The following is a 25,829-nucleotide window of genomic DNA, read 5'->3' on the forward strand; positions in this document are numbered from 1 at the left end:
AAAAGACAAGATACCAAGTCTTGCCCCTGTCATTTTAAGAGTGCAGACCTAACCAAAGCCCTGCAGGAACCTAATCCATGACCCTGAAGTATAACCTGAATCCAGAGAGAAAATTCCTCCCTATGTGGCAGTGGCCATGAAGTACTTTGCAGCTACACTGCATCAGTGTGACACCCAGGCGAGGTCCATGACTCTTCCCCATTTCGCCAGTACCATAAATGGAAGCGAAGTTGCTGGGGAGTGTCAAAATGGTTAGGCACTGCATCCACTGATATCCCAGCATGGCAGCTGGTGAGATGAAGAATCAGCCCACTGCCTAGAGAGCTAGCTGGCAGCGCCAAATAACACCTGGGAACAATGGCTCACCACAGTTAACCATCTGGTCTGCATGTACACCCAATCAAGGACCACAGGGGAAGAAGAAAGCCCACTACAAACTTTTCAATTGCCCTCTAATCACCTTCACTCTTCAGCTTCCACAGTACCTTCAAACATCTACACGATGGTTACTATAGCAGCCTCCACAAAGCTTCCATAAACAAGACCCAGAGGCCAGGAGGGTGGAAGGATCAGAGGTTCATCAGCATTATTGTCTGCCTCCTTCTGCATCACTTCAAGACCCACCCATGAAGTGACTGAAAAGACATTCCATGCCCCTATCTCCCCGTCCTGATCATTATGAGGAACAATTAGGCCGGCACTGAGCTCCCCACATAGGACTAGCAGGGGGGCTATATGTTTACCTGATGATTTAACTATGATTTTTAGACTAGAGTTTCTCAGTTATCGACTTCTAAGCTTTCACATTCTTATGCCTGCAGATAGTAGTGTGTTTGACATTTAAAACTATGGAATGCCAACCTATTTTGAATTTGTCCAAATCATTAGTTGTGGAATTTTCCTAGCACTTCATGAATACCACTGTCAATTGAGCAATTAACTCAAAACTACAGAATATGCTGTGATGGCATGCTATGTTATAAACCATGTAAAAGAAGGAGCAGCCAAGCAACTCAGTATGTTGAAAGATATTAATGAAGTGGGAAAATCTGCCAGAAAAATAATAATGGGCGATTTTAACTACCCAGATATTAACTGGTTGAATAACACATCTGTACATGAGCAGCTTATTGATACTATAAATGTCTTCTTTGTGGAGCAGCTCCTTCTGGAGCACACAAGAGGATAAGCTCTGCTCAATTTCATTTTGTGTACAAGAGGCGAGTATGGCTGTTCCTCTAAGCAACCCTGAGCACTGGACAATAAGGTTTGAAAGCTCAGTAGCAGAGGTCTTTCAGCCAGGATGGAACTCTTAATGGCAGGTGGTTGCATAACACAAAATCCAAAAATCCCGCTATTTTTGGCTGAAGACAGTTTAGAAAAGAAGGAAGAGTTTATTTACCTCCTGCAATAAACTGTCATTGCTAACAAAGAGAGAATGAATCTAGGCTGTTCAGGGGAGAGTAGGGGGCAGAAGACAAAAGTGTATGTGTGGATGTGCAAACTCTTCTGAAACCCCTTTAAAGGGACAAACCCTAAACTATGAGCATAGCTGGCTGTTGAATTTAACACAAACTGAGGTAACTAGGACTACATCAATAGCAAAGAGAAGGCACTAGTATTCCCGAGCACTGCTTGCATGAAAAAAATCTGGAGTGAAACTGCTCAAGTTCTACAACTATCCCAAGAGACCCACATCCATGGGTTGCACTTATGTCCACAAGTCATCTTGACCAACAAATAATCAAAAAAAAAATGAGAAAGCAACTGAAGAAGTTAAGAATTTGCACAAAAAAATATACAAACTTCAGTGCAGAAGATTATGATGAAATAGCAAGAACGTTTTCTAAGACCTGACAAGGCCCAAGCAGAGAATAAGACATTTTAAGGGAAATAGCCCTGCCACTGATTTTCTAAAAAAGTAAAATAAAATAAAGGATAAACCAGCCAGAACAGAGTCCTACTAAACAGCTGCTCCTTGGAATAGAAAAGAAAAGAAAGAAAAAGGAAAAGGAAAAAAAAGAAAAGGAAAGGAAAACTAGCTATTATAGTTGTGCAAGAAGTGGTTCAGCAGTTATTAGTACTGGAACTAGAGTCATGATCATAACAAAATCATCCATAATAGGACAACATTTGCCAGTAGTTAGGTAGCACAATGACAGATAAAATCTATTGTTGAAAAATCCAGGGTATGCACTTTGGAAGGGAAAATATTACTATATTCTCATTTCCGGATTTTAAATATACTGGAAATATTCAAGAAAAAGTGGACAGAGGAATTAAAACATCCAAGAATGTGAAGAGACAATCAAAATAGCAATCAAAACATTAAGATATATAAAGAATCATATAGAAAATGTTTTCTAACACTATTAAATAAATGAGGGGTGTTCAAAACGTGGCCCATAGGACACAATCTGCCCCACAGAGCCTTTTTATCTAGCCTGTGGAGCTGGCAGCAGCTCCATTTTTAAAAGGCAGCTGAGTGGCACCAAGCCGCATGTAGCTCTTTAAGGAGCAGAGAGAAGTGGCAGAGGTTACACATGCATGGGAGCTGCATGTGGCTCTTTAAGCAATAAAATGCTCAGAGCTGTGGGAGCGCTGTGCACACCGTCCCTCCCCAGTGCTTGGAGGGAAAAGTGCATGGGCAGCAGCAATGGTGGTGGCAGCAATGGCAGCAGCAGCTCCGGTGAGTCGCCAGCATTGTATTATAACGGGGGTGGGGGTGACTCTGGAGGAGAGCAGAGGGGGATTGAGTTAAAGCAGGGACCTGGGAGTGCCTGCCTCTGGAGAGAGGGGGATTGGGTTGAAGCAGGTGGCTGGAGCTGCCTGGCTCTGGAGGAGAGGAAAGGGAAATTGGGTTAAAGCAGAGGGCCAAGGCTCCCAGCTCTAGAGGAAGGGAGGGGTGGTGGGGATTTTGTGTATCTGAAAATTGTGGGTACTGGGGGTACTTATTTTTTTAAAAGGGGTTCTTTATAAAAAAAATTGAGAAACACTGGAGTAGAACTCAATTTAATTGGTTTGCTGGATGGCAGTAGGGATCTGGCCGTTAAACCGATTAAACTGAGTCCTATTCTTTAATTGCAGCAGGGGCTGGGAGCTGCCCTCCTGTGATGTTCATAGGGGGAGTAGGAGGACTGAGGGGAGCCACGCAGCCATGGTGAAGAGGAGACGGCCCAGCAAAGGAGCAGCGGGGGATGGTAAAACACGGACCTCCTGGGTGAGTTAATCCTGGATTTGGGGGGCAGCGGTCAGTTTGGGGCTGAGTGGGGTTTAAGCCTTGGGTCGGGGGTGGTTGTTTGGGGCTATTTTGTGTTCGGCCCCTGGAACATGTAAACAGTTGCTGTGTGGCTCCAATGAAAAACGGTTGGACACCCCTGTAATAAATTAATGGTGAACCCTCTCTTTGAATACTGTATTCAGTTGTGGACACTATCTCAACATACTGCAGAAATAAAAAGGGTTCAAAAGGACTCTCCTTCCCACAGTACAGCATTATTCAACAAGCTCAGGGAATCATTATGCAGCATTTTTACCTTCTTCTGAAGAATCATGTAATGACTGTAGCACACTGTGAAATATCATATTGGATAAACCATAAATCTGATTCCTATATTTCTAAGACTCCACATGTTGAAATATGATCAGTGCTCATACTGAAATTGGCAACCTGCTTTCAATTAAAGAGGTTGCCAAATGCAGTTCAGCGACATTTAGCAGTGCTAAATATGTTAACATAGAGACACCAAACTTCAGTACATCTCCACTTAACATGAACACAAACTGAAAATGCTTCATTTATGATTCTTTACTTTCTCAGCATTAACAATAAAACTTTCAGGGGGCATGTTGCAATGGGAAATGAATTCCAAAACCATTTGCATTACCTTTGTGCTTTACCTGATCTTTGTTTTGGAGAAACAATTTTAAAAGGATGCTACACTTTTATCACACTTTTTTCAATTAACTTTAGAAAAATACAGATTTTCATTATAGAATCTTTAATATAGATCATTCTTAACTGGTGACCAGACTATTATCAGCTTTCTAGGGAGCCAGGAATAGGTCTATACTATAGATCAAGTATATTCAGGGAGCAGTTAACCTTTTCAGTGATTATAATGAAGAGTGGTTAGTCCTAAGCACTCCTGATTTATATCAATAAATGAATAACACTATTCTTGATGTACATCCCAGAGAGCGGGAAACAGAAAGAAGCTGACTATGAACAATTTATCATCCTGACCCACTAAGTAAATTTGACTCAGTAAGACTTCAGACAGCGTTCACTCTGAGGCTGTGTCTACATTACCACCTTCCTTCAAAGGAAGGATGGTAATGAGGCTGTTCGCAGTTTACTGATGAAGTGCTGCCGTGCATAGGCAGCACTTCACTAAGCAAATTCCCCCTCGCGGCAACTCCTAAGTTTTAAACTTCAAAGTACCGGCACGCGTCTAGCCACGGCACACCCGCCAGTACTTCAAAGTGCCAGGGCATCTTCCAAGTCCCCATACTCCTCTAAGGCTGTGGCCACACTTGGCCAAAACTTCGAAATGGCCATGCAAATAGCCACTTTGCAGATCACTAATGAGGTGCTGAATTGAATATTCAGTGCCTCATTAGCATTAGGATGCTTCTGGCCGCAGCACTTTGAAAGCGTCACTTTTGACCGCCTGCAGCTCAGCGCAGCTACATGGGGGTCCTTTTCGAAAGGACCCTGCACCTTTTGAAACCCCTGAGAGGAATAAGGGGATTTCAAAAGGTGTGGGGTCCTTTCGGAAAGCACCCCTGTGCAGCCACACCGAGCCGCGAGTGGTCAAAAGCAGCACTTTCAAAGCGCCACGGCCAGAAGCTTCCTAATGCTAATGAGGCACTGAATATTCAATTCAGAACCTCATTAGACATCTTCGAAATGGCCAGTTGCATGGCCATTTTGAAGTTTTGGCCAAGTGTGGCCACAGCCAAAATTTTGAGGAGTAAGGGGACTTCAAAGATGCCCCAGCACTTCAAAGTACCGGTGGGTGTACTGCGGCTAGACACATGCCAGTACTTTGACATTTAAAACTTCAGAGTTGCCGCGGGGGGGAATTTGCTTAATGAAGTGCTGCCTATGCATGGCAGCACTTCATTAATAAACTCCAAACAGCCTCATTACCATCCTTCCTTCGAAGGAAGGTGGTAATGTAGACACAGCCTGACAGAAAAACTGTATATGCAAAAAGTACTTTATATATCACCTGCTTCACGACAGCCTGCCCAGAAGAAAATCCTTGCCTAATAACTTTCCTGTGGTCTTCAATTATATCCCAGACACATTAAGGCTTCAGTTATGTGATGGTTAACCCTTTCTTTTCTGCAACCATTGACTCTGAGGATGCAAATCACATGCAGATCCTCTGAAATAAAAACTGCTATGAATGCTATAGTAGAGAACTCTTGTTCCAGTTATTCCATTCAAGAACTTCCTAACTGTTCTTTGTCTCCCATGTATTATTTGCAGCTTGCGCAGCATACTCTCCCCTCTCTAAACAAGAATTGTTTGGATGAGCATCATGCTTCTTTCCCTTATTGATTTTCTACAGATTTTCTCAGGCAGCAGTTGGATCTCATGTGGCACAGATATGTGGCAGTGGCAGAGCAGAGGGGTCCCTGCTTGTTTTTAAAAAGGATCATTTCTAAAAATATTTTAATTAAAAAGATATCCCAAACAGCATGGTGTTGATCTCACTAAAATTAAGTTAGTGGCTATTATATTTTTTCTACTCTGATATATGCTACAAGCCAGGTTGGATGCTAATTTCCAACCCCAGTGGTGGCTACCTTTCACTAGTGTCAAGTAGTTGTAGTTTGTAAGTATTTTAATAGCTTTTAGACTAGTGTGATTTTAAATAATTATTTTATATGAGTTTCTACTGTGACACCCATTTTATTGCTCCGAAGGAAATGAAGAAGGGAGGTGTACCTTATAAATTAAAGTTATAAACATAGTCCAAATTGCCACCCCCTTATTGTTTAAGTAGCAGCATTCTAAAGTGAACACAACACATACTGCTGCTCCAAAGAGCTGCATATTGTACATCCAGGTTTGTTCGGTGGTGTTTTGTTTTGTTTTGTTGAAGTACAATGTGTACACTAAGGCTATGCCTACACTACAGCAATCTGTGAACGGAAGATACTGTCGGAAGATATGTTCCAACAAAACTTCTGTCGACAGATTGTGGTCACACATGACAGCGGATCGCTCAGTTGATCCTCTCTGTCAACAGATCATGGCCAGAATATCCGGCCGCTCTCTCACAGAGCAGCCAACCGGAAGCACAGCAGACGGGGCTGCCTGGTGACCCAGAAGGCCTGTCTGTGAACATAGGGCACCCTGGAGCATCCACATGGCTTTTTTGTCAACAGATTCTGTTGAGAAAGGCATTCTGCCTCATAGGGGAGAGGCAGGAGGCTTGTTGACAAAAGTGCTGAGTTCTGCTGACAGTATGTTAACAGAACACATTATTAGTGTGGACACGGCAAGTTTTGTCAACAAAATCTCTCTAGTATAAATATAGCTTAAAGGTGTACAACAGTTAGGAACCTGACCCTGCAGAGCCATACACCTCTGAGTAATTCCATGATGGAAATGGAAACTTACACATATGAGTAAGACTTTCTAGGAAACAGCCCGAAATCAAAAGTCCTCCCCACTTACTGTATGTCTGAAAACTCAATGAAGAAAGTAAGTCCAATATTAACAATCGTTGAGGGGCACCTGACAAAAACTACCTCTGCTTGTTAGAATACTTAAACTTCTGTCTCCTCCTGCCTTCTATGACTCCATTAAACGTCTATTGTGTGCCTGCACCCATGTCTATGAATGGTTCAGGAATGTTGAAATGGGACAGTATGGCACGGAGGGAGATTCTGGAGGGATCTTTGAAAAATATTACTGACAAACTAGGTACCTTGGCCACATTAATTAAGCAGTATGCACATCCTTCTGGTCATTTGCCTTGTTTACTTAAGATGGTAAGCTCGTAGAGGCAAATATCAATTTTTTGTACGTGTTTGAACAGTACAAAACACAATGGGTCCCAGATTTCTGTTAAGGCATTTGGATACCACCACAATGCCAATATTAAATAATAACGAGCAGCAGTAGCAGCTAGTTCTGTCTGAAGACGATGTCTTTGTGTTTCTTTAGAAGACATAAAATAATCATTGACAATTCAGCCACGACAGCCTGGGTTAAGGTACCACTTACCTTTCTCTATGAAGAACTGGTTATTTGAAAATTTCCATTGAGAAAGGTAAGCAATAATATGATGAAGACCTTTTTGGCCAAAATGCAGATGCATTATACATGTGACAACAAAAGAAAATAAAAGGGTCTTTAAAATAAATTTTCTAATATTTGAATGCAGGAAAGAGTCGAGTTAGAGAGTGGAGAAAGATGGTGCCCCCAGAAATTAATGTAGTGTAAGCCAGCAAATTGTTTGTCTTCAATTAGACTTTAAAGCAGAAAAGCCTCAAATCCTTAGAATTCTTCATTCACATAGAGGTCTCTTCAAAGAAGCTTTCTGTAAATTCACCTTTGTTTCTTTTCATCATCTTAATACATACAAAATACATCCACAAAATTTCATAGATTATATCTGTTAAATGAAATGATACTGGACACAGGACACAATTTTTTTTTTTGGGCCAGATCCTCATTTACTGTAAATCCAGTGACTTCATTGTAATGCTGCTGATTAACATAAAAAATCTGACACCGTTATCTTGCAAAATATTTATTGTTGAGTTTGAAGCAAAAGGCTTGATCAGCTATTGAAAGCAGATGTAGCTCAATTCAAGAAAGGTTTGAACAAACAAAATTGGACTTAACACTGTACATGATTGTTTAAATACACAGGTTCCAGATGTTTGTTTTAGTATTTATAATAAATACTTTTTTTAAATATTTCACTAGATGCTTTTTAAGGCCATCTGATGTTAAATGAAAATTATTTGATAATATTTTCACCATATTATCAAAACAGGCCTTTAGCTGAGGAGTTATTGTAACAATATATTCAAAGTTTCCTGGTCATTGCTGACATCCACTTAAGAAGGGCTCTTCTTCTTTTATTGGTATTCTCATTAAAACTGTGCGTGTGCATGAAACCCTCTGTCTCATACACACACACAGGTTAGAAAAAAAATAAACACCAAAAAAAAATTCTTTCACATGTTCACAGCCTTTAAAAATATCTCTTTTAATATCTGTAATTTTAAATGACTGTTGCAGTACACCACTGAACAAGTCTACTTATGAAAATAATTCAAAAATATAAAGCCACTGTAAGACCACAAAAGTAACCTTCAGTTAAGACAATAACTGAAAAATACGGAAAAGTCACATTTTCTGTGTAATTTGTATGACTCATCAGTCCCATTTTCCCTTGAATGAAACTGGCTAGCTATAACAACAACAACAACAAAAACAAAGCTGTCTGAACTGAGCAATCCAACTAATTATGTGTTATGGTATGAACACATTTATGACAAAACTTGCGAAAATCTGGAAAAAAATCATTGTATCTCTGTCAGATCTTCCCATGTTATGTTTAACTTTAGGTCACGATTCTACTCTGATTAACTTCAACAGAGCTACTTGCATGAGTTAAGATTTGCAAAAATCATGCATTTCTCAGACATATGCCACATTCTGAATCTTTGCAATTTCAGAAAGCGACAGAGCAGTTTTTTGAAGAAGGCGTCATCTGCTGCTAATGCAGAATTCACTTCAATACTCTTTATAGTGGTTGAGAAGAAACTGGATTGTACCAAGTCAGTTCTATGTTCTAGGTTTTATTTTTAGCTTAAGTGAATTTAGACCCTGTGAATGCTGATAATGTTAAATGCTAAAAATAAGTCATCTAGCCATAGAACAAGGACAGTAAGGAACAGCATTAGCTTCTCCATGCATCCTGTCAATGAGCCTCAGCCCTGCTTTACAGAGACCACCTCTAGAGACTAAATGGCAATTGAGTTTATATATTCATTCAGTCTTTGACCTCTGTGCTGAGATTGCCAACAAGCAGGCCGGGGTGGTGGTAGCAGTGGCACACGGTTATCTGTCTTCTAGGTATTATACAAACACGATTCCTACAGCATAGGCCAGCCTACAGGACTCAGGTGGCAGTAATTTATACTGTTTATAAGAGCATTCACAATGTAGCTCTTTCTAATGGATTTATTTGATTGCCCTAGGTATGAGAACTTGTTTTACACATACATCATATTTTTTAAAAAAAATCATGCATATACCTTTCAAACAACTTTTGGTAACTACCAACCTGGGTAGAATTCAAAGAAGTGGTCTAAAATATGTCTAACAGAAAAGTTTTGAGCATGAGCTTTCGTGAGCACAGACTCATTTCATCAGATGCTGATGAAGTGAGTCTGTGCTCACAAAAGCTCATGCTCAAAACTCTTCTGTTAGTCTATAAGGTGCCACAGGACCCTTCGTTGCTGTTACAGATCCAGACTAACATGGCTACCACTCCGATACTAAAATATGACTATTACACATTTGTGTAGAAGTGCAACTTCAGGACACTGTTTGGACTAACTAACTAAGCCTCACAGCCCTCCAGTGAGTTAGATTAGTACAAGGGACAACACTTGAAAAATAATACTGACCTACAGTATTTGTTTTACCATAGTACACATTACACTTCCTATACTTTGACTAACAAATACCACGGATAATATGATAAAGGTGGCTACTATTCACAACACATGCTCACATTTTTGTTACTATGCTTATTTTACAGATGAAAAAACTGAGGCACAGAAAGACTAAGCTTTTTCAAAAAAATCAGAACCATGCACTGTGTCCTTGGTAAAGTCAGAATTTCTTTCCTTGGGGAAAAAACACTTGTTCTCCCATTTCATCATAATTTTGCAGACAACTTTAGCGGAAGTTCCATAAACAAGATTTTGTGATTTAAAGTTGCGTTATGTAGACATACTCCATTTATGCAACACCACTTTCTAGTAATGCACAGGGCTTATCAGTTATTAATTTTGCCTCTAGCCACATTCAGTTACGGTACTGAAAAATTTTCCATGCCTTTTCTTCCCCTCTGAGCTTCTTATCTCTAAGGTCCTCAGTTCAGAAAAGCTATTAACCATGTACTTAAATCCCACTGACTTCACTGAAACTTAAACACATACTAAAGTGCCTTCTCTGGTTCAGGCCTGAATGACTAGAGTCTTGGGTCTTTTGATGCCACTCAAAATGTCAGTCTCCTCCACGTTAAACATGGATGCATCTCTGGTTCAGCAAAGGTTGCCCTGGCATTTTTTCCAATAACCTATGTGCATTACCTCCAAGAACTCCACCTTCTTGGCATCAGTGGCCTCAATTTGCTTCCAGGCATATATCTCCATCACTGCCGCAAGAAGCACTGCTGACATAAGCCACAGGGTCAGCCCAGATTCACAGATGTTATAAAACGGTAAGCATTATATAGTAACATCTCAATTACCATTTGGAAATTCAACAGACATTCCAAGATGAGAGTAGCAATGCTCACTCATTAATTCAGGTATTTATAGCCACTCTGAGAGTCTGAAATGGAGGATTGTACAAGAACTACATAGAGACATTAAGTGTGTCTCCCCCCACCCCTTTTGAAATTTTTTCTTAGTTCAAGACAGCTGTTCACAACACTTTCTGACTAGTGAGGCATTAGGATGGTGTGTTAATGTTGTGCCTGCTTTCACATTAATACTGTTTCAGATCAGTTGTAAATAAGTAATACAATAAATGAATAAATACTTACACACACACACACACCAGAAAATCAGCCCCAGCACCCAGAAATCACTGGTGAGTTGCTTTTGAATTCATGAAACTGACCTGAAAATGTAGAAAGAATAAAGTTAAAGCTAAGAAAAACTATAAAAATTAAGCATTTAAACTTTTTTATTATAGGAGAGGGGCATTGTCTAAATATGAACTAAACAAAATTGCAACCAGCATTGCTGACACCATTTCAACCGAATAATTTACACAGAATTTGTTTCCAGGAAGCCAATACCATGACAAACAATTATTTCATTGTTCTACATCTTACACCATAGCAACCCAGTCCATTATGGTTTGTAAGAGCTGTCAGGAATAACAGACATGGTTATCTTTTTTAATAGGGAAAACAACAAAGAGAATTTTAAAGAGTTCTGGGAACACACATTACTTCAGAAAAACCTGTTGGTAATAGTGTTTTGTAGCTTAAACTATTTTAGTATAATATCTTTTTGGTGTTCTAAATTGGAATATATTTAAGGTAACATTCATACAACAAGAATGTATTTGTTCTACCTAAGATCTAGATCCCATTTAGAAGCTTAGCCTGGGCACAACACATTCAGTATAAGGCATGATTCAATCCAACATTCTTTTCCCTCCATACCCCTCAGTTCTGGCTCAAAAGGTAACAGATGCAACTCAAACCCACAGAGCTTGCCTTATAAAATTCTTTAACTAGCACAATGACTCACTTTATGCCTCTAAATATCCATGGTTTCCTCTCTCCAGAACCCCCATGCATTAGAAGGTAGTTCAGCCGTTTATTTTTATTGTTTGGTCTACGTACAGCACATTTTTAGTTCTTGTGAAAACAAAGAAACTTTGTTCCAAAGCCCTTGTTTTCTTTCCAAAATGTAAGAGATGGATAGGCATAACATTAAGCTGAAAATAATAATGGAGTCTGAGCTACTAGTTTAGGTCAAATACTGTTTTTGTTCTTTGGGTATGATCTGATTAATTTGCAGTTCATAAAACAGTGGGTGTAAGGTTAGTGTAAAAACTCTACTGAAGATGAAATCATCATTTTTATTACCCTCCAGTAATGTGCAAGAAACACCTTCCCACAGCATTTCTGTACCCTAAAGTGTACGTTGCACAATACTGCACATTGCTAAGAGACAAGGAGAGAATACCAAACTTATCTTGATGTAGAATATCCTCCTTATCCCATCCACCCACCCTGCACTGCATGTTATTCATTCCACTGAAGCCCTCCCCCATCCCAAAAGTACACATCTAATTGTGTCTTCTCTCTTGTAATGCCAGTATAGAATCAACAAATCTCATTTGCCATATCATTGCAATGTTATTATATATCTTAAAAGCAAGTCTGAATCTCATTATCAGTTGATTTATGCCATTAGTGTGCTTTGGAGCCACCAATTAAACAAGGACAGTAGTTTGTAAGGTCACAGTTAATTAATCTGAAAGAGTACAAATATACTTTAATGGGCACCACCTCAGACAGAGAATTTAGGAACAAAGCACCAACGCTTTATGGTGGACAAGCAATTAGGATGAAGGTTAAACACACAGAACTTAAAATTTAGCCTCAAAGTTCAGCTAAAATTTCAACTATAGAAAAAATTTAGCCTGGAATTATGCATGTGAAAACATTAATGCTTATAACAACAATGCAAGTAAGGGAAAAGACAGATCAGGGCTAACTGTGCCCAGCGATCCTGAGCAAATTAAAGCCTGTTGTTCAGATAACACCTCAGAACTGGCAGTCGGCTGCAGGCTACACCATTATGCAGCTAGTCAGGCTGAAAAAAATAAAATAAAATAAACAGCCCAATCTATTCAAAATGGTTTCATCTTAGCTAGGTTGTTATATTTATAACATCAAAATACATCATACAAAATAATAAAAAAAATCTTCCCTACTTTCACATTTCCTTGGTTAATTTAGTAAAATAGTGCAACACATATAATACATTCAAAGGAAATCAACTAAATGTGCAGTAATGTAGCAGCAGTCTACCGGTACAACCAGACTATAAGTAACAACAGTGAAAACACTCCAGCCTACACGAAATACTTATTTACAGTACAAATTCAAAATATAAAGTACCTTGACTTTAAATGAAGGAAAATTAGAGACATTTACTAAAATCTTGACTCATTTTATCATGCATAGTTATTGGATAAAAAAGAAAAACTATACTGGAAATACAAAACACCACCTCATGACATAACTAACTCAAGTGGCTTCAAGACTTTTTATTTCTGTATTTGTAGCCAAATGCTCTACCACTGTCCCTTATTCTCTTCCTACTTGGTTTAATATATGATAATTTCCTTTCAATCAAAACACTAAAGGTGCAGCTGTGAAAAGGAAGCAGTCTTTCTCCATCATCAAAAAGTTAACCTCACATTTATTAAACCCAGGCTGGTTATACTTTTTAAAGCACACATTTATTTTTACTGATTAGGTAAAGTAGCATAACTATCAAGATAACCCACTGTTCCATGTGCAATATACCTCCCTTTTTGTACCTGATCGATAGAGGACATAAGTCTGTCACTGTTCCCTAATAGGGAATAAGATATTTGTGTTTCAATTCTAGAGATTTTTGGTTCAGCCCCAGGTGATGGAAGGTCATTGCCTTCAATCCAAGAGTAAAGTTGCTCTTGAGTGAAATACTTTCCTCAGTTTCTGTGGTACTACTCCTAACAGTAACTTAACTGTAACATGTTTACAATGAGGATGCTGTACAAACTAACATCACAGCTCATTCTTACACACCTTTTTAGAAAAGTTGCTTGCATAATTACTGAAGATTGCTGTGTTCTTTTGTCCCAAGGGACAGAAATGAAGCTTTTTTTAAAAAAATTGCTGGACTAAGATTTATGCATGTTTGCCAAAAAGGTGCTATATATTTAAAGCTCATTGTTTGCCAAACCAAATAAATTATACATGTTCTCCAGTTGACTCATTCTACTACTTCACTAAAAATGCCACAGTCAAAAGACCTTGCTCCACATACCAGTCAACTCTACATCATGGCACTGTGACCCCAAATCAGCAGCAGCCACCATGATACCAGGGCATGGTTAGCATTCAGGGGAAGGAGAAGCAGAAGGTGCAGTTCAGTGGGATCTCTATCTACAGCGCTTAGCTCCACCTGCCACAAGCACTGTGCACTTGCAACTACAAGCACTTTTTGAGAGCACCTATGAAAAGTGAAGAACCAAAAATTAGAGGTGGGATTTTAAAAGAGAGTGAAGAGCTGTGTCTACACGTGCACGCTACTTCGAAGTAGCGGCACTAACTTCGAAATAGCACCCGTCGCGGCTACACGCGTCGGGCGCTATTTCGAAGTTAACTTCGACGTTAGGCGGCGAGACGTCGAAGTCGCTAACTTCATGAGGGGATCGGAATAGTGCCCTACTTCGAGGTTCAACGTCGAAGTAGGGACCGTGTAGACGATCCGCGTCCCGCAACGTCGAAATTGTGGGGTCCTCCATGGCAGCCATCAGCTGGGGGGTTGAGAGACGCTGTCTCTCCAGCCCGTGCGGGGCTCTATGGTCACCGTGTGCAGCAGCCTTTAGCCCAGGGCTTCTGGCTGCTGCTGCTGCAGCGGGGGATTCATGCTGCATGCACAGGGTCTGCAACTCGTTGTCGGCTCTGTGGATCTTGTGCTGTTTAGTGCAAGTGTGTCTGGGAGGGGCCCTTTAAGGGAGCGGCTGGCTGTTGAGTCCGCCCTGTGACCCCGTCTGCAGCTGTGCCTGGCACCCTTATTTCGATGTGTGCTACTGTGGCGTGTAGACGTTCCCTCACTGTGCCTATTTCGATGTGGTGCTGCGCAACGTCGATGTTGAACATCGACGTTGCCAGCCCTGGAGGACGTGTAGACGTTATTCATCGAAATAACCTATTTCGATGTCGCCACATCGAAATAGGCTACTTCGATGTAGGCTTCACGTGTAGACGTAGCCAAGGTGCCCTGCTTTCATTAAAAGTCAATGGTGGTTGGGTACATTAACTCCCCTTAGCCCTCTTGGATAATCCCAGCCTAAGAAGCCTAAGACAAAGTGGCTTCTTTTAAAGATGTGGGATTACACAAGGGCAAATGGCAATCAGGATAAAAGCCACCCTTGCAAATAATAAGGGCATAACTACACAACCCACAGCAGTAAGACTCCCAGCCCAGGTCACATGACTCAGGCTTCATGGGCCTGATACAAAAGTGTATATTTATAGGGTGAAAGCCTAGCACCATTAATACCAGTGAGAGCTTTGCCACTGGCTTTAGTGGGGCTGGGATTTCATCCATACTGCATTTACAAGGACTACTGCGGCAAATTATGCATGTACAGACACAAGCACTTCTCCCATTGACTTCAAATAAAGCCATGCACATAGAGTCAAATTTTTCTGAAAGTCTTCTGGAAATTCTATAACCAAGAGTTTCCAGAAAACGTTCAAAAAAATTTGCTTTACAAAAGTCCGGCTTTACTCACAAAACCATACTCACACAAATAAAGCGGTGACTTTCATGATGAAAGGTCTACAGGATCAACCACACACTACTTTTAGCATCACGATGAACACCAGCAACCAAACAAACTTCTAACAAAAACAGAATTATTACCTTTTTTTTTTTTAAGTTTCTTGTAAGTGTGCCCTCTTCCCCCTCAATAGCTTTCATAATTCCAGGTAGGAGACAGCTTGTATTAACATATGACTTCCTCACATTTCTCTAAAGAAAACTGACAGTGTATTCATTTAATAAAAGCTTTCAATAATAATAAAGGACCCCCTTTACTCTGAGATAACCAGATTCTACAGGTAGTATGAATTTTCTGCGGACAACCATCAGTGAGCATGAAAGAAACCTAAATGTAAAAAATGGAAACAGTTATTTAGAAGAAAGTGTGGTATCATGTTACATCATTTAAGAATGTGGCCTGTCATTGTGGGCTGCTGGGACCAAACTGTGTACCATTCAAAAACTGTTAAAAACCTATTTTCAGAATTACAGCATGAGAGGAGATGAGAAAAAGGTATAATGCAGACACTGATGTTACACAGTTAGGGCGTGATTCACATAGCCATTTCACATCCCCTATGTACAAAATTGAAGAATTAAAATGACACTATTAACCTACAAGCCCATAATCAAAATGAAGGCAGTATTAGAGTGATTGTGATGAGCTGCTCTGAGTTAAAGTTCTGCCACATCTACAGTGTCTCTTTGGATTTCTACTTACTTGAAGTAAAAGGCTGAGTTTCCAGATGAGTCAGTGAAGGATGCTTTATTTAGGCTATGTCTACATCTGTACTGCTGCAGCTGTGCCATTAAGATCTCCCATGTAACCACTTCATGCTCATAGGAGAGCTCTCCCATGAGCATAATTAAAGTACCCTCAAAAAACAATGGCTGCTATGTTAGCAGGAGAGCATCATCTTTCTGCCCACACTAATGTTTCTGTCAGTGTAACTCAGTGGTGGACAACCTGTAGTTTACGGGTCTATGTGGCACACTGAGGCACCACCTATTCCCTGCAGATCCCCAGCTGCTCCCCTCCCCCATGCACCTCTTATTCACTGGGGCTGCAGAGCCTGCACCTCCTATGCCTCCCTCCCAGTTTTGGAGGAGCTGTGAATCACCTGTTTTGCTCTCCATCCCCCTCCCTCCCAGAGCTGGAATGCCGTAACTCAGTCATCATAAGGATAATATAAGTACTAAAAGGGATTTTGATCAAAGGTTACTGTGCATTGCCCAATACCCAATTTAAAAATGTTAGTATTTCTACATTATTAAAATAACTTCTGAAAACTCCAAAAAGTCTTCATCCACATTTTGAATTAGGGCATATAAAATTTAACTTTAAAAAAACCACATGGTTATGCAAAAAGAAAAAGTATCCAGAACCGGTAAATCTCTACAGTATTTCTTTGATTAACAATTTCACATCACTTTTTCTGGGCAGGCAAGAGATGAGAGCAGGGGAGGGAGAAATGGCATGTGTTTTAAGACACAACATGGGGAATTAGTCCCAGAATGAAACTTTTTTTTTTTGTCAAATTGCATGACAAATTCAGTTTATTTTAATATGGGCAAATTATTTAAAATAGTGATAACAGGAGGTTGTAATACATGTGGCGAACTTATAAAGTTAGCATAACTAACATGGCGTCTGTCAGGCTAAGTGCCCACATGATTGGCTCCGCTTGCTGGCAGAGAAGCTGACCATGGTACGACCCCACTCAGGAATGAACAGCACGAACTGCAAGGAGCTGGAAGGAACTGGATCTAACTGAACTAGGAGTACTGTGTCCTGTCAAGATAGGATGTTGAAAAATTATCTTTGTGTTCACCTGTTCCTGTAGCCTATATCCAATCAAATGTATCCTAGTTACTGTGTTTGACCAATCAGGTGTATGCAAGTTAAGACTATAAATATTCCATTACTTTGCTATATGGGGTCCCTCTCCCTGGAGAGGTACCTTATGCACATAATAAACACCTTGTAATTCTACCCCAGAGAAGTCTCTGTGTCTTTCAGTTAGCCGGAACACTGTCGTTTCTGTGACATACAAAGACATATGAAATGTATCTGGAAAATTATTCTAGACTGTGATGGTCTGTACTCCTGTATTCACTCCTTGTGTACTAGTTGCATTATATTTTTAGTGTAACCAGTTCTGACTTTCATGCATCATTACTTGTGTTCACTTAAACACATTCTCTCTCTGTTGTTAATAAACTTCTTGTATTGTTTTATCTAATTCAGTCTGAACTGAAGTGTCTGAGAAACTCCATTTGCAACACCAAGAGCATGTGTACCATTTGTATTAATTAAAAGATAAACTTTATACAAGCCTGAATAGTCCTGGGAAAGCCTGTGCTATACAAGATATCTGGGACTGGGATCACCATCCAGTGTTAATCAAGACTGATTGGCTGCAGCACTCATTAAATGTAGCTGGAAATGACTTACACATTGGAGGGTGTGTATGTAAGCAGAAAGGAGAGGTGGCGACAGTAGCAAAGACATGAGAAGAAATCCCATCTTAGAGGAAAGGGGGACACAACTCTTCATTAATCTGGATATTACCCTGGGTGTGTCACAGAGATATTGTTGGTTGCAGAGAAGCAGATCCTCAGGTGCTGAAAACTGCAATTACAATAGTTGCACATGCTGCAGATGTGTGCCCCTAGTCACTTCCACTTCTCCGTGCTTCCGTTTCCCTTCCCACCCTTAGGACTGGTCTCCACTGAGAATGTAGGTTGACATAGCTGCAGCACCCCATAGCTGCGACAAATGAACCTCCAGCAAACACAGATAAGTCAGCAAAGGAACACTTCTTCAACCTTGCTAATGGTGCTTCTACAGAAACCAAAAAAATGCTCCTTTCCTGAAGGAACCATCCACACTACAGTGGCCTACCTTTGGGACCAGATCTATGCCACTATAGTGCCCAGACACTAGACATGACCTTACTTTGTTTTGAATATTTAGATATATGCTATTTCTGCCTAATACCAAGCCCACTCACAGGAGGGTGGTAAGTGGCAAACTGCCCTGGAGCTTGAAAATCCAAAAGGACGTGGAGTTCCTGGTCACAGCCGCTGCAGTAGTAGCAGCAATCAGAGGCCCAGGCCCTTTAAATGACCACTGGAGTAATGTGTGATGTGCTTCAGGCCGTGCTTTGAGCTGTCTACGGGTGGCTAACTGCAGACCTACCTCTTATGCCCAACACTGCACTCGTTATGCCCAACGCTTCACCTCCTCGCATCTTGCCTTTATGCCCAGCAAATCCATCGGCCCTGCTGCCTAGCACAATGAGATCTTGATCTTCAGTTGGGACCTCTGAGAGCTACTTTAATATTAAACAGCAACACACACACATTTTGTTAGTTTAATACCCTAATATAGTTTTCTTGATGGTTTTAAAATTAATGTACTGTTAAAGACTGACTCAATTTGAACCATATGTCAGGTTTTCTGCTACTTCATACTTAGAATGATGGTTGAAATATGTTTGCTGAAGGAATGGCTTACTTCATTTTGAAAGAGAATATGTTCTTTCAACCAGTTATATCCTTATCAAACACAGATACATGGCAACCTGACAGTGAAGAGTATAAAATTTTATTCAAACCTGTAATTTAAAATGCAGTTAAGTCTTTTTAATGAGCTTCATGGGCTCTGAATTGGACAAAATTAAAACTCAATTATACAACAGAATAGAATCATATTGATTTGCTTGAACCTACTTCAAATCAACTTAATCTACCTTTAAAAGAAGCTAGTCCATGAAAATTCACTGCATTACCACTTTCTGGATAACTTAACATCCACTGTAATTGACCTCCTCCAAATATAAAGAACTGCAGGGTAAAAAAACAAAAATAAAAAATGTTTCAGCAATTAGATTTCTCTAGCTAGTCCAAAGCATCAACAATTTATACAGAGCTGTAATCAGTAAAAATAAAATGTGAGAGTTCCATTTATTGCATGCAAAAACTGAAGTGCAGAAGATGTACTTTGTTTTTGCCTCGCATGGAGAGGTTTAGGCTTCTTTTTCACAAGAAATTTTCACCTGTACATACAAAGATGTTACTCTCTTCAAAGCATAAGTGCAGGTAATTCGAAGTGCAAAGTGAGGACAGGTGTATCTCACATGCTGAGGGTCTGAAGTTTCTTCTTTAATGTCAGAAGAGTGCAAAATCTTGTGTCAGCAGATCAGCCCTCACAATCAAAACTTAAAAATGGATGGGATTTTTAAAAAAAAAAAAAGACCTAAAGATTCACCTACACCTTAAGCCCACCTGAATCCAATTAGATTTTCTGAATGGATATTTCAACTCTCCATTGCATCATATCCTCAAGTCAGTATTTGACTTTTTGGGTTTTTTTTTTGTTTTTATTTTTTGACAAATCTCTCTCAGATAGATTATTTTTAAAATATCATTTATTGTCACCAATTCTGGATGTCATGTGAGGAAATTGTGAAGGTTCCCTGGTGCATAGTGTCCACCACTCACTAAGATTTTCAAAGTCATTGTAGCAATTCCATTGTCAAAAATGTTAATGTGAATCAACCACCCAAATCTTTCAGATTGCATTAAAAATCTCTGTGTGCATGTCTGAACCAGGGGTCTAACTTCAGAGAGCACCTGAAAGACGAAATGCCTCTCCATGTCACACCGACATGCAAATATTAATAGAGTCTCCAGTCTTAAAGGAAGAGACTATACATTCTGGCTATCCATCTAGACTCTTGTTTATAAAAACAGATTTCTCATGGCTGACAGGTACAGGTGCAGAAAAGCTGGCCTGTTTTCCCCATTTTAACCATTCTTCAAAAGCTCATAAGCTTCCTTGAGATAATCAGCTAAATAAAAAACTTCCATTTCAACAGCTCATCCCAATGTAATTCACCTACTACATCTGTCCAGAGTCAGAAAACATTGAAAACGTGGTATACACAGCAAAGACACTGCTTCTCATTCTGCTCTGTGGACTATCTTTCTTGTGACATTTAAAAGGAAGTCAATCCTGAAAACAAATCATTTTGTTTCTGCTCTTATTCATCTAACAGAGGAAAAAATAATAATCTAGAGGAAAAACATATAAATATGTTTCAAAATGAGAAAATTTTCTGCCCCATCTCCTCCACAGCTAGTAGATAACTTGGATTGTAAGGTATAAAATATAGCTATTGAGGGAAAGGAATGCCACCTGAAAATGCAGAAAGGCCTCAAACACTATCCATCAGAAAGGGATTCAGACTTTAGGGATTTATCCAAATAAAAGCCATTTCTTTAGAATTTCACCTATGCTATCCCATCAAAAACATGCCTGTTCTTGTTGTTCATTAGCTAAGAATTCTAGTTTTCTAATTCTTCTCAGCCTTGGACAGTACAGAGGTTTTTTGCAATCTGAATTGCAATCTGGCACGCTTGCCAAATTTTAAATTTCTGGAAGATAATATATCTGCCATATAAGCACAACACAAGGGCCTTCTCCCCAGCCTCCCAATGTCCAAACCCATGTATGGTCACTTACTGTTCATCAGGTTAAAACACAGATACATAGCAAAATCAACAAGTGGTCATGAAAATATGCTTTGTAATGGTTTGTAAAGACTAACCACATACTCAAAGCATAAGTTTTGTAGTGTACTCTAAGGGCCTGTTCCAGCAAGGAGCATAATATACTCAACTGCCATCAACTGCATTGGGCATAGAAGGTACTCAGCATGTTACAGCACTAAGCCTAAATGGCAAACATTTAAATTAATGATACTGTTATTTAAAGAAGTGCTGAAAACACATTGAGGAATATTTGTTAGATTCATTATGAAGTCTTGTAAGAGGAAGGATAGCTCAGCGGTTTGAACATTAGCCTGCTAAACCCATGGTTGAGAGTTTGAGCCTGGAGGGGGCCCATTAGGAATCTTGGGCAAATAGCTTTTAAAAAAAAAAAAAAAAAAAAAAAAGCTGTTAGGGATGGTGATAGGACCTGGTGTGTGGGCAGGAGACTGGACCTGATGACCTCTGAAGGTCCCTTCCAGCTCTATGAGATAGGTATGTCTCCATATTACCTTCCAAATATTTGAAGACACTAGCACTGGTTGTAATCATTGTGCCCCAGGCTATCAGCACCTGTCCCCAGTATGAAATTAACATGCCTTGATGCAAAGCTGACAGCTAGAGAAGTGACTACTGAGATTTTTAAGGCTGATAGTTCAAAAAGGTAATCTTAACATCAATTTAGAATGACAAAAAAAGTTGCAAAGTAACACATCAGCATGATATTTCTTATGATCAGATACTGTTAACTGTTTTAACTAAATCAAAGGAAAACCAGGCAGGGAGCGAGCAACGTAAATAGAAGAAAACTTGTGTTTCTTTAAAAAGAACCTTCTTAAAGAATTTTCCCAAACATGCTCCTTCGTTATACCAGATGAAGCAGCTATTGCTGAGGAATTTTAGGGTGTTTTACTTTAATGAATACCAGAGTAAACACTACAGCAACATCCCACATAAATGATTAGAGTACAAGTTATAACTACTCTCAGGCAGGTACAACTTATGTATCCCTCCTTTTCTGTAATTTTTTTCTGAATTCTTTATTTTATCCAGGCATACTTTACTTCCTTGAGTGAGAAATATCTCTTTTTGCAAGTGACCCTGCCCTCTTTTTGGCACACACAAATCCTTTGGGAATGCAGTGGATTGTTAACTATTTGTCTACAGGGAAAAAAATCCCTGTAGAGAATCAAAGGAAGAAAGCAGTTTGCAGCCTTTACCACCATTTTTCTTTAGTTGCAAAAGTCACATTAGTAGAACGTGCTTTCCCTTTAGCCAATCCTTATTTTTTTCTGTTCCCCAAAATGCTGAAACTGTGAAGTTCAGGTAACAAACTTTAATATATGCTATTATAATTTCAGGCATTTGGGTGATAAATGGTTGCTTCTTTCAACTGACTTGAGTCTTTTTTCTTTCTTAGGGCCTAACTCTCTTAAAATAGCACCTAAAGACGCCACCTGTCATAAAGGGCCCATTCTGCTAGGCAACATGCAAACACTGTATGAGAGGCTGTCCCTGCCCCCAAACAGTTTTTTGTACTTTACAAATGTCATTAGACATCCTCTTCCAAGTGAATGAATATGGACCCTCAAATTAACATAGTAGATGTCAGGGGCCTCCTTATTTGATAAGCAGTATGACACTCTGGAACTTTAGGTAAAATCCTTACCACACTTTAGTCACGGGTAAAATACATGGGCCTAGGATTTCAACCAATTGTCCCCTAACTGTAACAAACAATAAGAATATAAGCCATACTGGGTCAGAACAAAGGTCCATCTAGTCCACTATCTTGTCAACAGTGGCCAATGCCAGGTGCATCAGAGGGAATGAAAAGAACAATAATCAAGTGTTCCACCCCTTTTGGTCCATTCTCAGCTTCTGGCAAGTAAAAGCTAGGGAAGCCACCCCTGCCCAACCTGAATAATAGCCATTCATGGACCTATTCTACATGAATTTATCTAGTTGTTTTTTTTTTTTAACCCTGTTATAGTCTTACTCTTCACAACATCCTCTGGCAAGGAGTTCCAAAATTTGTGTGTTGTGGGAAAAATATTTCCTTTTGTTTGATTTAAACTTGCTGACTACTGATTTCATGTGGTGACCCCATAATTCTCGTGTTACGAGAAGGAGCAAATAATATTTCTTTAATTTCTTTCTCAATGCAAATCGTGATTTTATGGAACTCTATAATATGCATCCTCAGTTGACTCCTTTCTGAGTTGAAAAGTGCCAGTCTTATTAATTTTTCTTCATACAGCACCCATTCCATACTCCTAATAATTTTTGTTGCCATTTTCTGAACATTTTTCAATTCCAAAACATCTTTTTAGAGATGAGGTGACCAGCTCTATAAACAGTATTCCAGATGTGGGCATACCATGGATTTATACAGAGGCAATATGATATTTCCTGTCTTATTTTCTACCCCTTCCTTAATGATGCCCATCATTATTTGTTTTTTTGATTGCTGGTAAATATTGAGTGGATGTTTTTCAGAGAACTACCTGCAATGATTCCAGGATCTCATTCTTGACTGGTAACAGCTAATTTAGACCCCACCATTTATATGTACAATTGGGATCATGTTTTCCAATGTGCATTACTTTGCATTTATCAACACTGAATTTCATCTGCCCTTCTGTTTTGCCTAGTCTCTCTGTTTTGTGAGATCCTTTTACAGCTCTTCACCATCTGCTTGACTTAACTATCTTGACTAGTTTTACATCCTCTGCTAATTTTCCCACCTCACTGTTTATCCCTTTTCCCAGACCATTTATGTATATACTGAATAGGACTGGCCCCAGAACAGAGTCCTGAGGAATACCACTATTTACATATCTCCATTCTGAAACCTCACCGTTTATTCTTACTCTTTGTATCCTATCTTTTAACCAGTTACCAATTCATGAGGGGACCCTTCCTCTTATTCCATGACAACTTATTTTGCTTAGAGCCTTTGGTGATGAACCTTGTTAAAGGCTTTCTGAAAATCAAAGTATGCTATATCCACTAGATCCCCCTTCTCCTCATGCTTCCTTTTACAAAAGCCATGTTGACTCTTCCAACAAATTATGTTAATCTATTTATCTCACAATTTTGCTATTTATTATGTTTGCAACCAATCTGCCCAGTACTGAAGTCAGTCTTACCAGCTTGTGATTGCCAGGATCACCTGTGGATCCCTTTTTAAAAATTGGCATGACATTTGTTATAGTCAAGTCATTACATAGAGAAGCTGATTTAAATGATAGTGAACCACGACTAACTCTGCTTATGAAGCTTATAAGAATCTGGAAATTCATTATCTCTTATACATTGCACATATATAGCACTTTTCAGCTTAGACTCTCGAAGTACTTTACAAACAGTAACCAACTGAGGACACATACTCACTTTGGATTATATTCACACCAGTAAGACATACATCACAAGGCTTATGCACCACTTTAGCCGTATTTTGGGACCCTAAATGGGTGTTTAAGCAATGTACATCACTTACACTCACCTTCTGCACATGGAAATTTTCCCTAGTTAAGCAGTACTCTAGAACAAATAATTTTTTTCAAAATCAACAAGCCTACTCCACATAAGTAAGGTTGTAATTTCTGTGAGAAAGGAAGGTAGAGTCTGGATACATGCCACACAAAATTTTGCAAAGTAGTTAAGAAAGGTATTAGATTTTTTTAAAATTGAAGCCATGTAATTCAGAGTGAGATGAACCATGGCTGTAGCTATGCTGACAATGTATTTACAAAACTTAAAATCACAATTAAACAAAAAATGTATTATTTGGCTCAATGCCAACAAATTATTTTCTCCATCCATCATGTCTGTTATTTTGCTCAACATACCTTCCCATTACTGGAAAAAACAGATATGCTTTGCAGCAAGTTTCTGCTATGGAAAACTTAACATCATACTCTGAAGATGTGACCCAAAAGACTTGTTAGTGGTTTTGTTCCTCACTGCGATGTGACAACATTAAAAATTGGATCTTTGTTTTACAAAACATAATTTGCATAGAGAAAAGGCACCTGAGTAAAGAACAAGTGCTATTTCTGTAGAAAAAGTGGCAGAAATTACCGAAGACTCTTTTACAAACGAATATATGACCGAGACACACAAACATTTGATATTCAGCCTTTACGCCTGTCTAGAATTGCTTAGGGTCACAAACAGAATTTTAGCATTGCCTAAGCAAGTAAAAATCAATCAACAATTTATCTTTAAATACATATGTTTCTTTCAATAAAGTAAATTGCCCTATAGCAATCAAACAAGTATGCTTTATGTTTCTGGTGCCATACTTTCATTTTTCTGTTTCCCCTTGCTCATTTCATAGCTTGGTCTGTCTCCCTGGGATATATAATTCTCCTATATGAAAAGATCACTCTTAGCCAGATCAGATCAACTGTATGAAAGAAATACCCACGTGCTTCACTTCTCTAGTTAAACCAAAAAGTTTGTGGATTATCAGCACTGCAAGAAAGGGCATGCCACAAAGTGACGTCTTATTAAGATGAGCAGAAATTTGACATTATGGAAACAAGCAAGCCACTTAAATTAAGCCAATACATACAGAGTTTATTATATACCTTTCTTGTTTTGGGGATGTAATCATTTTCTGGCTGCCTGATACTGACTGCTGTGAATTCTCTCAGATCCATACCTTAAAACAATATTTAATATAATAACATTGTTGCTGTGATCCAGATTCTTCCCTCCCTATCTCTGAATTTACCTTTCCCACTGACATAGAAAAAACAGAATTTGATAATTAGAGATCTTTGGAGTTTAACCTTTTCTAGACCACTGATGTTTTCAACAAAAATAGTTCCATCAAAAGAACCATCTGGTATTCTTGATCCACAATTACCAAAATAAGGAAAACATTTTGACTTGGCATTTGCATTTGGTACACTTGAATT

General features: G+C 39.2%; 1 protein-coding gene and 1 long non-coding RNA gene across 10 annotated transcripts in view; one reads left to right on the forward strand and one right to left on the reverse strand.

The window, feature by feature from the left end:
* The window catches only part of SOX6 (SRY-box transcription factor 6), a 515,133-nt gene that overhangs the window by 440,645 nt on the left and 48,659 nt on the right, over window positions 1–25,829 (reverse strand). For 5 of the 9 annotated variants that reach the window (XM_074997718.1, XM_074997725.1, XM_074997724.1 and 2 more), the window contains exon 2: window positions 10,821–10,897. The exons of 2 other annotated variants lie outside the window; for them this stretch is intronic. The gene's annotated coding sequence lies outside the window, so the exon portion shown is untranslated. The remainder of the gene's footprint in view (window positions 1–10,820; window positions 10,898–25,829) is intronic. 2 more of the 9 variants (XM_074997720.1, XM_074997719.1) reach the window with 1 other exon arrangement.
* The window catches only part of LOC142014716 (uncharacterized), a 33,172-nt gene continuing 10,478 nt past the window's right edge, over window positions 3,136–25,829 (forward strand). The window contains exon 1 of the long non-coding RNA XR_012646023.1: window positions 3,136–3,220. This is a non-coding gene — a long non-coding RNA (uncharacterized LOC142014716). The remainder of the gene's footprint in view (window positions 3,221–25,829) is intronic.

This window comes from Carettochelys insculpta, chromosome 6 (assembly GCF_033958435.1).
Source record: "Carettochelys insculpta isolate YL-2023 chromosome 6, ASM3395843v1, whole genome shotgun sequence".
Taxonomy (NCBI): Eukaryota; Metazoa; Chordata; order Testudines; family Carettochelyidae; genus Carettochelys; species Carettochelys insculpta.